General features: G+C 37.3%; 1 long non-coding RNA gene across 1 annotated transcript; it reads right to left on the reverse strand.

The window, feature by feature from the left end:
- Window positions 1-10,314: 10,314 nt before the first annotated feature.
- On the reverse strand, window positions 10,315-12,371 carry LOC119864495. The gene is made up of 3 exons (XR_005374316.1): window positions 11,555-12,371; window positions 10,915-11,001; window positions 10,315-10,667 (listed from the first exon to the last, which is right to left on the reverse strand). It is a non-coding gene; the product is annotated as an uncharacterized LOC119864495 (long non-coding RNA).
- Between the last annotated feature and the right edge of the window lie 4,865 nt (window positions 12,372-17,236).

A 17,236-nucleotide genomic window follows, 5' to 3' on the forward strand; every position in this document is an offset into this window, starting at 1 on the left:
AATTATCCTCTTCAAGGATAATTGTGAACATTTATTGATATAAAATTAGGTACATTAGAATGATAAATTAATTACAATAACTTACAGATGTAAAAAGGAGGATAAATACTACCAGCATCACAAAATCTGGAGAAACTGTGTTAAGATTTACAAGTTTTAACTGTCTGATCCAATGTTAGATGCTCATTTCTCCTATTTTTGTTTGCATCTTCCGATTGCCTTTTCATAATGCAAAGGTCTTGTAATACTAATTTTCACTGGAAGAATAAAAAAGTAATTGGGGCTTTCCTCTAGTATTTTTTTTTCCTCCACTACCCACAGACATCCAATGCCAGAGCCACATGTATTTCACAGGGCTACCTTTGCCCTGCACTCTCATGTCACAAGAGCAAATGAGTTGGCTACTGGGACAACTGGCGACAAACTTACTAACCAGACATGACTATGAGCTATATAAATGTAACCCACTAAATCCAAAGGAAACAGGTCTTCCACACAATTTTCCTTTAAGCAGATTCCAAAAGTGCTCATAGGTAATCCAATACTGCTGAACATGATGGCAAGTGTGATGGGGAAGTTAGGATGGAAAGAGACTATTGCCTCAACTCTTGTGGTTAAAATAATTTACCTTTGCAAATTTTGCAAAAACCTATAACCATGTGAGCCCTTTGGGGATTTGGAAAGTGGCCATGTGATGGAGAAGTTCTGAAGCTTAGATTTCCCCAGCCTCTAGTTCAACTAAAGGAAACTATAAAGGAGACTGAAGAGGAGTTGTCAGAAATAGGGTAGAAAAATCAAGAAAGTGAGATAGCTTACAGGTCCATGATCCCCCGGGATCTGGGATGTGGGCTCCCCGCAGGGAGCCTGCTTCTCCCTCTGCCTATGTCTCTGCCTCTCTCTCCCTCTGTGTCTCTCATGAATAAATAAATAAATCACTCAATTTGGCAACATGGTGGTCACTGTTGGCATTAACAAAGCTATTTAAATGGAATAGTAAGGATGAAAACGACGTTAGAGATAGTTATGGAATGTATGAACAATGGAAAAAGCTGAAACAAATTCATCCAGCTACTTTTAAGGCAAGACTTTCTGTTCATGTCTGGAAAACTTTGATTACACTAGTATGGGAGTAACTTTTTGGTGCTCTTATCTACCATAGTAAAATTATCTCTGTATGTTTTGCCTCTTTTATAGAGAGAGCTCCTTATGAATAAGGACAAGGACTGCATGGAAGATCCTGCGCGAATATTTGTTGAATGAATGAATGCCTTTCAGATATGATTTAGTCTTCCTCTTGTTCTCTAGGAATTTTTTTTTAATATCCTCCAAATTGAAGGAAAAAAGTTTACTCTTTTAAAAGAAGAATAAATAAGATCTCACATCATTGCTTATCTCTCTCCTAAGTGATATAAAAAAAGAGAAAAAAGGGGATTAAAAAATTCATTCTGATGAAACTCAATTTAGCTAACAGCTATTAAACACTACTTTGTTCACCCCCAAAAAATAAAAATAAAAAATATATTCTCCAGATGAGAAATGAAAATTGTTTAACAGGGGCACCTGGATGGCTCAGTCAATTAAGCATCTGCTTTCGGTTCAGGTCATGATCCCAGCATCCTGGGATTGAGCTCCGCATTGGGCTCCCTGCTCTCTGAGGAATATGCCTCTCCCTCTCCCCTGCTTGTTCTTTCTCTCAAATAAATAAAATCTTAAAAAAATAAAACAGTTCAACATAAATTGAGAAACAGTCAGATAGATGCCCAAAAATCCCATTTGCAGGCGGGGCAGAGGGTGTGGTATGAAGACTCTCTGGAGAGATGTAACCTGAGCTGAAGTTATTTTTAAAAAGTAGAAATTTTCTATCCAAGTGAAGGAAATTTTGTTTCAAGGAAATTGTACATGTTTCAGGAATTCAAGAAGGTGGGTAACAGGAGAGGCAAGAAATAGCAGGATGAATCTCAAAAAGTTTCAGGAGCCTGGGACACCTGGGTGGCTCAGTGGTTGAGCCTCTGCTTTTGGCTCAGAGCATGATCCTGGGGTCCTGGGATCGAGTCCTGCATCAGGCCCTCCTGCTTCTCCCTCTGCCTATGTCTAGAATGAATGAATGAATGAATGAATGAATGAATGAAATCTTTCAAAAAAAAAAAAAGCTTCAGGAGCTAGATTGTGAAATGGATTGCAAAGGATTCAAAGAAACTTGGAAATTAGCCTGAAGATGACAGGAAAACACTGAAAAAGGTAAACAAGTCAGAATTGTATGGGAAGCAGAAGTTTGGCTCCCAAGTCTCTCTTGAAAAAAGTCTACTTATTCACTAGGGATCTTGCCTGGTATATCCTGTTCCCAAGAGATGAAAAGATTCTTTGCTCTCCTTTTAGAAATTAGCCTGTCCAGGTAACCACTGCTATTTACTGCTCCATAGTCCTGAGAAGTTATGGAAGTAAATCAGCCACAGTGTTCCTGCTGACTACTGGGGAATGAAAACAAACAGCATCCACGTGCTGGCCACACATTCCAGTGGGGATCCTGCCATCTGTCTTTGTGTTCACACAGCCACTCACATTTCCAGTTCATACCAACGTGATGTCACTTCCAAGCAGAACATTGAACAGTTAGAACAGAGAGAAGGCTCGTGGACAACATCAAGCTCCCCGAAGAGTGGACACACCCAAACAGAAGCAGCACTGCTAAGGCAATATTGTGTCATAAATTACAAGAATGATGATACTGATTTTCCCAGATTAACAAGTGGACTTGAGCTGTGGTAGCAGAGCTGTGGTGTGAATAAAGGCCACAATCTCTCTTTATTACAAAGCTACGCGTGATGGATTTGGGGAGCCCGTAAGCTGTTTCTTTCATGGACACAAACCTGTTCTCCAGGGGTCTTTGCATCATTAATTTATTTAATCCTTCTCTTACTGCTTTGAGGAAGGTATTTGATTATTATCCAGTGTTATGGTTGAATTTGTGTGAATTCATTGTGAATGTGAACTTACTTGGTAATAAGCCTTGTGAATGTGAACTTATTTGGTAATACAGAGATTGCAAATGTAATCAGGTTAAGGTTAGGTCATCAGGGTGGACGTTAGTTCAACATAACTGGTGTCCTTATAGAAAGGGGAAATTCAGAAAATGTACATTGGGCAAATGTCATGTGAAGAGAGTGAGAGATTAGGGACGCACCCGCAGCCAAGGAACGTCAATGACTGTCAAGTCCTCGCCAGAAGCTAGGAAGGACACATGGAACAGATTTTCCATAGAGCCCTCTAAGGGAACCCACCTGCTGATACCTTGATTTTGGACTTCTAGCCTCCAGAATGGAGATGATAAATTTCTGTAGTTTTAAACCAGCCTGTTGATGGCACTTTGTTACGGCAGCCCTAGTGAATCTTTACATCACTTGTAACAGATGAGGAAATAATATCCAGGGTGCCAAGTACTTGCTTAGGGTGATGGTTAATGAAGAAACAGGTCTGGAACGCTGCCTGACTGTAGGGCTGAAGTTTCCTTTGGCTCACAATGTTGTCTTCTAATGGGGGTACTGCACTTAGGAAAAAAGATATTCAGGTTCCCAGTATCCTCTTTTAAATACATGTATGTTTTGATTTTTTTTTTACCACCTACAATATCAAATATTGGTGCAGTGATTTTAAAGACAATGGGAAAGAATGTTACATATATTTTCATTTTCTTCATATGAGACTGAATATCAAGATTAAATATCGTCTTAATACTTTTATCAGTTATTAACAATTTTTAATCCTTAAGTTTTTCCATCTTCTTAAAAAGAAGAAACCCTGATTTTGAATACATGTAACTCAGTATAATCATACACAACTATGAAAATGCAATTGTATGGTATCAACTTCCAGTGAGAAGCACCTAAAAATAACCATTAACCATATACTCTGATCTAGTTTTATATTTAGGACTTATTGGTCTAATGGCATAAACTGGGCTTGGGGAAAAAAAACTCTTTTCCAAGCTTTGTCTTGAATTTTTCCCTAATGATGTTCCTCTCTCCAATGTGATTTGCAAAATGCTGGCTTCTGCTTTCCTAGCTGAGTCAGAAATGGCTTTTCTCTGTTTAATCAGACTGTTGTGTTTCTCCGCATTCTCAGAGTTCTTTAGCACTCTCTCTTCCTCTTGGAGGAAGAGGGATAGCGTGTGTTGAACTCCGCTGCTGGAAAAAGAGCCCCCTTGGTAAGAATCTGAGATGAAACCATTTCCTCTGCCCAGTGTCAGACTTCTGTGTCCCATCATTAAACCTCCTTCTGTAAATAAGAGCTCATGTTGTATGTTTGTAATTGCTGAATGCTCACTAGAATTTGTGGTATGATGCTTCACCTCTCATCTACTAGAGTTTCTAATAGTGATCATCATCACAAGCAACAATTAAACCTGAACATTCAGGTCCCTCTGTCCTGAAGGTTCAGAGACACAAAATTCTAAGATTGAAGGGTGATTCTAAACACTTTGTTTATTCTCACAGTCATTCCTTCTCTGTTAGGAAGAGAGGAGAGACTGGCAGATGGGCTACTAAACCCGTAACAATGCTGTTTGAATTTCTTGTTTCTATTTCACACAAATTGGAATTTAATGAAAACATTTAAACATAAAATGTACACAAATAGATGAACCTTGGGAAAACCTTTTCTCTGAGTAAAATGGAAGATAGACTACAAAAAAAAAAAAATTAGAGTCTCAAGACCTTTGGTGGAAACTGAGAGCCCAAAAGTCTTTACATAATTAAACTATATTTAGTCATAGTTTGCCACTACCGTCAACACTCCTCAATATTTCCTTGTACTGAGTGAAATGTTTTCTAGATTGCTGAAATCATGGATCTTAGAAAGCTAGAGATTTTAAAATGCCAAACATATATCTAGTCATGCATTCTTTCTGAATGTAAAACTTGCAAATGAGTGTGTGTGAGTGTGTCCGTGTGTGTATATGCATGGGTGTACGTGAGTGTATGTATGCGGTGCTTGCTGTGAAGCTGCCAACTCTCATTCTTTCAGAATGAGGTGCTTCCATTTATTGTCTCAATTTCAATCTGCCTGGGGCCTAAAATAAAGAGAGTCACAATTGATTTTGGTTGGATATTTAGAAACTCATTCAGATTCTTTCTGAGTCAATTAGATGATCTTAAGTTGGCAGCTCAGTAAATTTCCTGCTGGGAACTAGATTGCAAGGGGGAAGAAAACAAATAAAGATATTATGTGCAATTGTCCATCAAGTATCAAGAGTTCTGGATAAGACCATAATTGAAACACCTGTTCTCGTACTTGCCGAGGCCCATTTTTGAGTACAAAGATGAGGAAAATATATTGATATTATATTCATAAATGTATCTTTTATACACAAAGTGGGCATGGGTAGTAGTGGTGTTTATGTAACAGTATTTATTACATCATAAGGCACATGGTGAAATTGAAGCAAAAGCATCTTACTATCTTTTTTTGTGCTTGCTCCACACTGCGGTGGATAAAAGGTCCTGTATGAAGTTTTGAAGATATTCAGAAGCACTGTCAAATATAAGCTACCATGCCATATGCCATACTTGATAATCGAACAAGACAATGACCTCTAAACAATTTCATATGATTCTATCATCTTCACAGCTACGACTCTTGCCGTGGGAATAATTTTGGCATGCCTCTTATCCTTTATAAAACTACTGGCAAAAAAAAAAAAAAACTTAAACATGGGATGATGATTTGAAAATTACTGATTCAATAGCTTCCAAGAGATTTTCAGTCAGGTTATTATTTTAGGTAAAGAAAAACTACATTTGGTTATCTAAACCAAGGTCAGCAAACTTTTCGGTAAAGGGCCAGAGATTTTTACATCTTGCAGTCTCCGCCTCAACTACTCAATGTGCCATTACATTGTGAAAGCAGCTATGGACATGTAATGGATGAGCGTGGTTTGCATTCTAATAAAACTTTGCTTATGGACATTGAAATTTGAATTTCATATCACTTTTGCATGTTACAAAATTAATTTTTGATTTGACAAAAATATAAAACCATTCTTAGACCACAGGCCATATAAAACCAGGCAGGATTTGCCCCATGGGCCATAGTAAACCATCCACTGATCTAAAGAAATAACGCTGGTTTGGAATATATCAATTCCCTGTATTGCCTAAAACTCAATTCTAAATGTCATAGAAATAAAAGGCCATGGCTGTCAGAAAAACAACACTGCTTTGCATGCCAGAAAGTGTTAAAAATTCCTTTCCTTCCCTTCCTCCAAATCACATAATTTATTGACTATCCCTTTGTCAATGATTGAAGGATCTAAGGAAGAAAATTAATACCTCAATTATTTGACAAGTTCAAGGTGAGATATGTTCAGACTAATGAAGTATTCTAATCAAGTAAAGGTTGTCCCATTTATGTATGAAATCACTATGAGGACTTCAGGGACATGTAGAGGTCTCTTAAACATGAAAACAAATATTTAACCAGCCATAAACCTTCCATCTAGAAATCTGATTATTTATCGATGATTTTACCAACTTACTTTATAAGAAGACTTGAATTAATATCTAAGAAAGCTAAACCTAAAAATATATGAACTGTATTCTATGTAAGGGAACACTTGTGTGCTCTTGGTAGGAATGTAAACTGGTGCTGCCACTGTGGAAAACAGTATGGAGGTTCCTCAGAATGTTAAAAATAGAAATACCATATGATCCAGCAACTTCACTTCTGGGAATTTATCCAAAGAAAATGAAAACATCAATTTGGAAAGATACATGACTCCCTATCTTCATTGCAGCGTTATTTACAATAGCCAAGATATGGAAACAACCTAAGTGTTTGTTGATTGTTGAATGAATAAAGAAGACGTAGTGTATATATACACATGATGGAATACTACTCAGCCAGAAAAAAGAGTGAAATCTTGCCCTTTGTGACATGGGTAGACCTTGAGGAATTGTGCTAAGTGAAATAAGTCAGGTAGAGAAAGACAAATACTATATTATTTCATTTACTTGTGGAAACCAAAATACAAATGAACAAAACAAAATTCATAGTTAGAAACAGATTTGTGGTTGCTGAAGGGGACAGAGTTTGGGGATGTGAGCCAAATAGATATAGGGGATCAAAAGATTCAAATTTTCCAGGTATAAAGTAAGACATGGGGATTTAATGTACAGCATGGTGACTTCAGTCAATCATATTCTATTGCATATTTGAAAGTTGGTAAAAAAAAAAAGAGTAAATCTTAAAAGTTTTTATCACAAGAAAAAAGTTTTTTCATAAGTTTCTATGGTCACAGATGGTAACTACACTTATTGTCGTGATCATTCCACAAGGTATACAAATATCAAATCATTATGTGATATACCTGGAACTAGCATGTTATACATCAATTATACTTTAATAAAGAAGAAAATTAAAATTAAAAGGAATAGACTATATTCTATGTAAGTGTGTTAATATAAATATAACATATACAATACTTAAATATAATGTATAATATAAATAAATATATAAGTAAAATCTGTTTCAAATTTCTCTCCAAACAAGTAGTTAGTAGTGGCTTCTGATATTCATGGAAAAGAAAAGGTATTTTCATAATTGAATCTGATTTAAAATGCAAAAGACAAACAGTGACTTAAAAAATCATGAGATATGTCAGAAGAAGCATTTAAATATTGTACAAATTAGAGAGTTTTTGCTAGAAAACTTTAATGTGCAAAGTTGTCCCTGCTGTTAACTAACAAATCCAAAATGTGACATATTTTTCCATGTAAATGGGAGGAGACGATAGTGTCTCCTCTCACCCCTAAATTATATGGAGAGAGAGATAATTGCTTTATTACAATCAGTGAATGGGGAGCAGATGGTTAGTGTCCATGTCACTGTAGGCTTTCTCAAGTCAAGATGCTATTTTAGTTGTGTCTGTCCTGGGTGTGAGGTGGTTAAATAGTTCCATCCTGAGGTGGTCTTGCCAGAAGGATAGTGATGTTACAAGAGAAATCTTCCAGAGATTTGTAATGGGGGAGCTGTTTTCATCGCAGATCCCAGCAAAGAAAAGATGTTCTGAAGTAAACAGAATAAAAAATCTTCCTCTCATCGCCAACATCACCAGCAGTCCCTGGAATGCTGTTCATGGCAGAGAATTCAGCAGGCAAACCATGATAGCAATTATAGTTAGAGAATTTAAAGCAAACAGCAAACAAAATCTATGTTGTAAGAGAAAGGAGAACCTAAAGAATATCCTCTGAATACCTTCAACAGATTTTAAAAACATAAATTAAGGCCCTGGCAGAAACAAAAATGGCACCCTCAAGCTGCATAATCAAAGAGCATCTAAGAAAGTGGTTATTCATTATAGTGTGGGAAGAGCTTAGGAAAAGCAACCAGGGAGACGAAATATCTGAGGGTTCACATCCATGCTTACAAATCTCAGACCAGGAGGAGAAGGGAAAGAGTCAGTTACTAGAAACTTAGAGGGAAACTTCATGGTATAGGCTTTAGGCCCAGGAGCTCTACAATTCAACAGAGGAACATGGACATCCTATAACTACCTGGCAGGGAGGATGCTGGGGAATAAATATACCCACCCCACATCCCCCTTCTCTCCAACTTCCTGGAGCTTCCCATTGGCTAAACCAAATTATAAGCTAACAGGCAAGAAAGCTCTTTGTTGAAGTCCTTGCTTCCTGGGGCAAGAGCAGCGTGAAGAAAGATGAAGGGACTATGTCTGCAAGGGCAAGTGGAAGACATCAGCATCTACAGTGTATAAAATGGAATGTGAACTGGTGCAGCCCCTCTGGAAAACAGTCTGGAATTTCCTCAAAAAGTTAAAAATAGAACTACCCTGAAATCCAGTAATTTTACTACTAAATATTTACCCAAAGAATAAAAATATACTGATTCTAAGGGATACCTACCCCTGATGTTTATAGCAGCATTATTTACAATAGCCAAATTATGGAAAGAGCCCAAATGTCCGCTGACTGATGAATAAAGATGTGGTATACATACACATTGGGATATTACTCAGCCACAAAACAACAACAATGAAATCTTACCATCTGCAAGGATGTAGATGGAACTAGAGAGTACCAGGCTAAGTGAAATAAGTCACTCAGAGAAAGACAAAAACCAAATGATTTTACTCATATGTGGAACTGAAGAAATGAAACAGATGTACATAGCAGGAAAAAAAAAGAACAAGAATCAAACCAGGAGACAAACTCTTAACTAGAGGACAAACAAGGTTATGGAAGGGAAGGTGGGCAGGGATGGGTTAAACAGGTGATGAGTATTAAGGAGTGCACTTGTGGTGAGTCCTGGGTGTTGTACGTAAGTGATGCATTCTACACCTGGAACTAACATTGCACTATGTGTTAACTAACTGGAATTTAAATAAAAACTTGTAACTATAAAGTGAATGAATGAGTAAATGAATCAATGAATGAATGATTTCCCAACCGCCAAATGGAAATTTGTCTGAAAATTACATGGCCAAAAGAGGTCATATATGAAATCTTTAGATAATAGTTATTAAACACATATTTTGAAATGCAAGTACACACCATTAGGGTCACAGAGATCTTAGATTTATAAAATGGAGATACACACAGATGAATTTAAAAAGTTGTTTCCAAGAAAGGAGACATAGCATATTTATATGCACAATTCCCCATGTCCTTAAACTTGAAGACACATTAAAAGAACCAAATAAGAAGAAACAAACAAGTAAACTAGAAAAAAATCTCAAGAATAAAATTTGAGAGTCAGCTGAATTTACAGGAAAAACCCTTTGAAAGGGAACTTAAAAATTAAGAAAATTTTAAAAGTAGTGTCATAACAGGTGAAGGACAGAAAAAAGTTTCAGAGTGAAGGAGAAATCCAAAGTTTTGAAAACAGCAGAGAAAAGGAAAAGAAGGATGAAGACCATTGCCTTTGAAGAAATATAAATGGTAGAATTAGAGAGACATCCCAAACTGCCTCCCTGTACTCTTAGCTATTATTTGAGAGTTTTTTTTCCAAAAACATGTTTTAGGGATCCCTGGGTGGCGCAGTGGTTTGGCGCCTGCCTTTGGCCCAGGGCGCGATCCTGGAGACCCGGGATCGAATCCCACATCGGGCTCCCGGTGCATGGAGCCTGCTTCTCCCTCTGTCTGTGTCTCTGCCTCTCTCTCTCTCTCTCTCTCTCTCTCTGTGACTATCATAAATAAATAAAAATTTAAAAAAAATGCTTGGATTTAAAAAAACAAACAAACATGTTTTATTTTCATAATGAAAGACCCAACAAAACAACAACAACAAAAAAAATAACTGAGCTCTAATTTTAATCCCAAAATTTCAGAGTACCTGCTCTTAGAATCTGTAGGCAATAAGGGAGCACATGGCAAAGCTTCTGGAACAAAGGAGGCCTTCAACAAGCGTCTGCTAAATTCATTGCATGAACGAAAGTGGTCACAGGTAAAATAACTCCCCAGGAAGCTGCGTAGATGGGTTAGTGGGAGGAATAGCAGAGTGGAACCTGAGCTCTAACTTGGTTTGCATTGCCACAAAGAAGAATAAAATTATTTTCCAGGATATAGGATTTACTCATAATGGTCTACTTTTGGGGCCTGCATATCTTGCCAGCAGTCAGAGTAACCAGTAGACTCCTCAGTGAGGCATGTTGGATGACTCTGAAAGGGAAGAAAGAAAATCAGGCTTAAGAGGGACTTCTATAGGATCGACCTTATTGGAAAATAATCTGGTGGCACAAATACCGAGCTGATATGACCCAAGTGTACACCGGGCCTGTGTCAATATCCCATAGGGTCATACTTAGGGACTGAGCGAGGCACTGAAGGTTCTTAGCAAGCAGCAGTGCTTGGAATTAGGTAGCAGGGCCATGGTTGTAGGTGATCATTTTCAGTAAAGATACATCACCAGTTGGTAGCTGATGCTCTGGGTAGAATTCCATGTAAAATGCTTTGCAGGGTATGAGCAGGGTCTAGGCATCATCGAAGAGAAAGGCTACAGTTTAAATGATAGAACAAAGAAAAATGTATTTGGTCAAATAAATGATGGCAGGACATACTTATTCATTAGGCACAGTGTCCGGGGCCCATAATACTTCTATGGGCTCCTAACTTTTTTTTTTTTTTCATTTTAAAATTAGAAGACAGACATCTGGGTGGCTCAGTGGTTGAGCATCTGCCTTTGGCTCAGGGCTTGATCTCAGAGTCCCGGGATTGAGGCCCACATCGGGCTCCCCCGCAGGGACCCTGCTTCTCCCTCTGCCTGTGTCCCTGCCTCTTTCTCTCTCTGTGTCTCTCATGAATAAGTAAATAAAATCTTAAAAAAAATAAAATAAAATTAGAAGAAAAATGAACATAATAGTAGTAAATATACACAAATGAATTTAGCCTGGATTATATTTGTCTTTATACCAATATAGTTGTAAAAAGTTGTTATATTTTTTTTTTTTTTTTTTTTTTTTAGTGGAAGAAGGGACCATGAAGGCAAAAGTGCCTAGGACCCACCAAAGTCTAATGAGGTTATAGACAGAAGACTAAAAGTTAGTAACCTTGTGGGTTCCTGGGGCTCACCCAGGGAAACTGGATCCCAGTTTTTGGTAGGGTTAAAGTCTCAGCTGACCGCCTTTGCAACTTCAGAAGTGGCTCCAGAGAGAGTGGCACACAATCCTTCACCCCTTCAGGACTTAGGAGGCTAGGGCTGTTGCTCCAGATTCCTAATGGACAATTTAAATACATGGAGCAGACTGACCGTAAGACATAGATCCGAGTAACCACCAACCACCGTGTGACTTTATAAAACACATATTGATCTTCACAGACCTTCCTACCCATGTGAACTAATTTGCAAAATCAAAGGTAATAATAAAATCTCAAGTGTGATCTCTCTCACATCTCTGGTTTTCAAAAGTGAGAGTAGTTAATCATCTAAGAACTCTGGAACAGAAAGTGAGGGTCTGATGAGGAAGTAACAAGAAAGATTAGAGGAGAGGACAGTTTTCTGATTGAAAGATTTCCACGGTTTTCTAACTTGCTCCCTGAACCTCTTCCCACCCGTGAAAATACAAAACGGAGTAGCAAGTAAGGCAGTGTTAGCCTCATCAGTCATAAAACCTATCAACAAGTAGCCTCCTGTGTTCCATATCTGTGGGAAGGAAAACATTCTGACTGCTCTGAAAACATGTGAAGGAGAAACTGAATCCCCCTTACAGGAATCACTTTTCAGCTCGGTGTACACTCAAATTGCATGATGCTCCAAGTGGGAAATGAGGATGTCAAAGTCCCTCAAGACAAAGAAAGATCACATTACAACAGACACCTGCACCAAAGCCCAGAATGGATATATCATGACCATTTTGAACCACTGGGTAACCTTTTGAATGAGAAACTAAGTACTCAAATTCAGTGGCTTAATGGCATGTATCATTCATTCAAAAGAGTCAGTGGAACCCAAGAACAGTTTCCTTAATGAAACCCATGCCTCAAGGTATTGTAATTACATATAGCAAGAAGTATATTACAGGTATAGCAAGAAGGTTTCATATTAAACCTGTGTTTGTATATGCTTTTATTAGCTGACTAAAATACAAAATCAAAATAAGTAATCTTTTGTATCCTTCAAAAAAATCACGATACGATAAAATATCCAAGTATTTTAACATTGAGAGTTTAATGGGGTTCCACCAAGAAACCAAAGCATCTCTATCTATATTTGTAAACTTTCAATTGTCTTTTCACCTGACAGCATCAGACTGCACAGAAATGGAGTTAAAATTCCCTTCAGATGGTCAGTGTTAGAAAAGTAAATACTGTTTGATCTCTAGACAGCCGAATAACAACCCAGGTTGTCAGGGTGGCAGCTGATCTGTCAATGATGTTTTTTCTCAATGAAAACTCTCTAGTGTAATGAAACTTTTTCTAGGGCAAAGCAGATCCATGAGTCATCCTACTAGAAACAAAATCAAAGAGGATGGCAGAGAATGCCATTTACTGGGATCTTGTCACTCACAGTAAGCCTATATTTAGATAAGTTAAAGCTGAAATCTGAGCTGTGTTTGATGACGGATCCATGGGCACAACTGGGCTGCATTTGCTTGAAATGAAAACGGATAGCATCGTGTCCATTTTGGCAAAAAAAACAACTCAGCACCTAGAATTCCAAGTCATCAGACTCTATCCATCAAACTTTTTGATGAACCTAGTCTGGTAACTTCAAACTAAACAGCTTAATTTGGGGAAGTCCTAAGATAAAATTGATCTGGGATGGCCTATCTTTTGACATTAAAAAATTCTCCTCTAGAAGCTAGAGGAGAAGAAAAGAGTCTTACCAAGTCTTTAAAAATTGCATGTGGATCATTAATCACCACTTAATGATAAATGCATGTAAAATATTTTGAAATTATATTTGAAGAAAGTTAATTATAAATAACAGAGAATATATAATGGGATACTCTTTGAAGGAAGAAGCTAGAAATTAAAATTAAATTTGCACAACTGAACATACTTACTCTACTAAAACACACAACACTTAACTAACATTAGCTATATCTATACCATGAAAAAGACTAGGTTAAAAATTAATCAGAGAAAGGGACAGAGTCCAAGACGGCGATGTAAGAAGTCTCTGAACTCACCTTCTCCATGGACACACTGCATCTGTACCTACATATAGAGCATTCCTCCTGGACAAAACTGAGGGCTGACTTAACAGCTTTCTGCACATTTGGGGGACCACACAGAGAACAGTGAGGGATACAGAGACACAGTAACCTCTGGAACTGTTTCCACGGCTGCAATATTCAGTGGGGAGGGATAATGAAGGACTGGGAGCAGATTCACCTACCCTGAGGTGCAGGAAAAACACTTCAGTTTGAAATGGTGATGAGAATTTAAGGGAACCAGCATTTGAATGTCTGCATGGAGGGCCTATAAAATATTCTTTGGAACTGGAGAAGCTGGCAAACATCATTATTTATGCTTCTACTCCATCTTGATAGCACAAACAGCATGGTCTAGGCACTCCAGCTGGCCTAATCACACCAGCCCCAGCTACTCTGGAGCACAGGAAAACAAAACAAAACAAAACAAAACTGTGGTTTCAAAGAACAACTAGAAAATAAAGGAAAGAACCCTAGAGAGATGAGGTAATGCTCTCCAGAGTTGGAGGGGCTAGTGAAAGCCATTGTATGTGCTCTTCCACCAATGTTACAGTGACGATGGGAGCAAAGGATGAGCACCACGGCCAGGTAGCAACCTCAGGGAGCCCCAGATACAGCCATCCTCCCAAGGCAGCCACCTGCACCTACCCAAGCTGCAGCTGTCCCACCAAGGCACTCCAGCATGGCATGCACACCATGACTCCCAAGGACAATGCCTGTAATAGCTCCAGCCATCTCACCAAGGCAACACGAGAACAAAGTACACCAGGACACATGAGCCCTGCACCTGCATTGGCTCCAGCCATCCCACTAGGGTGCCTGTGATGCAGACAACCCCAGAATACCCCGCCCATGCCTACTGCAGCTCCAGTCAGCTAGACAAACCAACAGGCACAAGCAGGCTACACAGAAAATGTCCTATTTAAGGCCATTATTTTAAGACTGGAAGAAGTAGCTGTTCTAATTCAAAGAAACATAGGAAGTAAATCAAAATGAGAGAGGAAAATGCTCCTGATGAAAATACAAGATATAACCAGAAAAAAAAAAAAAAAACTCAACAAAATGGAGATAAGCAATCTACCTGATAAAGAATTCAAAGTAGTGGTCATAAAGATGTTCACTGGACTGGATAAAGAGAAGAGTAGATAAACTTAGAACTTCAACAAAAAGAAATAAAATATTTTTTAAAAAATCTAATCAAAATTGAAGACTACAAAACTGAAATAAAAATGCACTAGAAGAAATCAACAGCAAATCAGAAGATGAAGATGAATGGATCAATGACCTCAAAGAGAGGACACAAGAAAGCATCTAAGGTGAAGAACAAAAAGAAAAAAGGATTTTAAAAATGAGGATATGTTAAAGGCTCTCTAAAACAACATTGAGCATACTAACATTTGCATTATAGAAGTTCTAGAAGGAGGAGAGAGTGTGAAAGAGGCACACACACACACACACACACACACACACACACAATTCAAGAAATAACAGCAAGAATGCCCCCAACTTGGGGAAGGAAACAGACATCCAGGTCTAGAAAGCACAAGAAACACCAATCAAGATAAACCTAAGGAGTTCTACACAGAGACGTATTATTTAAGTGTCAAAGATTAAATAAAAAGAAAGAATCTGGAAAGCAAGAGAGAGAAGTTGCATTCAAAGGAAACAGCATAAGGATATCAGATAATTCAGATCTTTCAGAAGAAACTTTGCCAGCCAGAAGAAAATGACATGGTATATTCAAATTGTTGAAAAGCAGGCTCAGTGGGTGATCATCTGTCTTTCATTAAGTTCATGATACTGGGGTCCTGGGATCAAGTCCCACATCAGGCTCTCCAGAGGGAGCCTGCTTCTCTCTCTGCCTATGTCTCCCATGAATAAATAAATAAAATATTTTTTAAAAAAGTGCTGAAAATAAAAAACCTACAACCAAGAATATCCTACACAGCAAGGTTAGCATTCAGGATTGAAGAAGAGATAGTTTCACAAACAAAAGTTAAAGGAGTTTATCACCATTAAACCAGCCTAACAATAAAGATTAAAGAAATTATTTAAACAAAAAAGAAAATGTCATAACTATAATTATGAAAGGAAAAAATTTCAGTGGTAAAATCAAACCTATAGTAAACAGTAGACTAATCATTTATAAAGCCAGTATGGTGGTTAAAACACAAAAGTATCAAAATAAGTTATATTTACAAAAATTAATCTAGAGATCCACAAAATAAAAAGAAAATTAAAACATGAACCATATACTTAAAATGTGGAGGAGGGAATAAAAAACAGATCTTTTAGAATTGTTCAAACTTAGGTGACCATCAAGTTAATATAGACTGCTATATATTTAGGATGTTATATATGAAACTGATGATAACCACGGATAAAAACCTAAATAGATGAGAGAGACAGAGAGAGAGAGAGAGAGGAATCCCAGCATTATACTAATGAAAGTCATCAATCACAAGGGAAGAGAGCAAGAGAAGAAGAAAGGAACAGAGAACTATAAAAACAACCAAAAAGATATAACAAAAATGGCGGTATATCCACACCTGTCAATAACTGCTTTAAGTCTAGATGGACTAAATGTTCCAATCAAAAAACATCAGTTGGTCGACCAATTGGATGAAAAGCAAGACCCATCTATATACTGCCTAGAAGAGACTCACTTCAAACTTATAAACACACATAGATGATTGAAAGTGAAGGAATGGAAAAGATATTCTATTCAAATGTAAATGGGGGGCGGAGAAGCCATAGTAGCAATATTTACATCAGACAGAAAAAAGGTTATAAACCAAAACTGTAACAAGAGACAAAGCAAGGCATTACATAATGATAAAAGGATCAATTCAACAAGAAGATATAATAAATATCTATGCACCCAACATAGGATCACCTAAATACATAAAGCAAATATTAACAGACATAAAGGGAGAAAGTGATAGTAAGACAATAATAGTTGGAGACAGTAACTTACATCAACAGATCATGCTGAGATAAGAAATCAATAAGGAAACAATGGCTTTGAATGACACTTTAGACCAGATAAATTTAACAGATACATATAGAATGTTCTATACCAAAATAGCAGAATACACATTGTTTTCTAGTGCACAGGGAACATTTTCCAGGATAGATCACATGTTAGACCACAAACAAGTCTCAATATATTTAGAAAGATTGAAATAACATCAAGCATCTTTTCTTACCACAATGGTATAAGACAACAAATCAATTATAAGAAGAAAAAAAAAAGACCACAAATATGTGTGAATAATATGCAACTAAATAACAAGGCAATAAAGAAATCAAAGAATAAATTAAAAATTTATGAAGACAAATGAAAATGAAAGCATAATGGTCACAAATCCTTGGGATATATCAAAAACAATTCTAAGAAGTTCATTTGTAGTAATACAGATATACCTCAAGAAACAAGAATAATCTCAAATAAACAATCTACCTTACACCTAAAGGAACTAGAAAAAGAACAAAGCCTAAAGCTAGTATAAGAAAAATTAATAAAGATCAGAGTTGAGGGGATTCCCTGGGTGGCTCTGCAATTTAGCGCCGCCT

This window comes from Canis lupus, chromosome 19 (genome assembly GCF_011100685.1).
Source record: "Canis lupus familiaris isolate Mischka breed German Shepherd chromosome 19, alternate assembly UU_Cfam_GSD_1.0, whole genome shotgun sequence".
Taxonomy (NCBI): domain Eukaryota; kingdom Metazoa; phylum Chordata; class Mammalia; order Carnivora; family Canidae; genus Canis; species Canis lupus.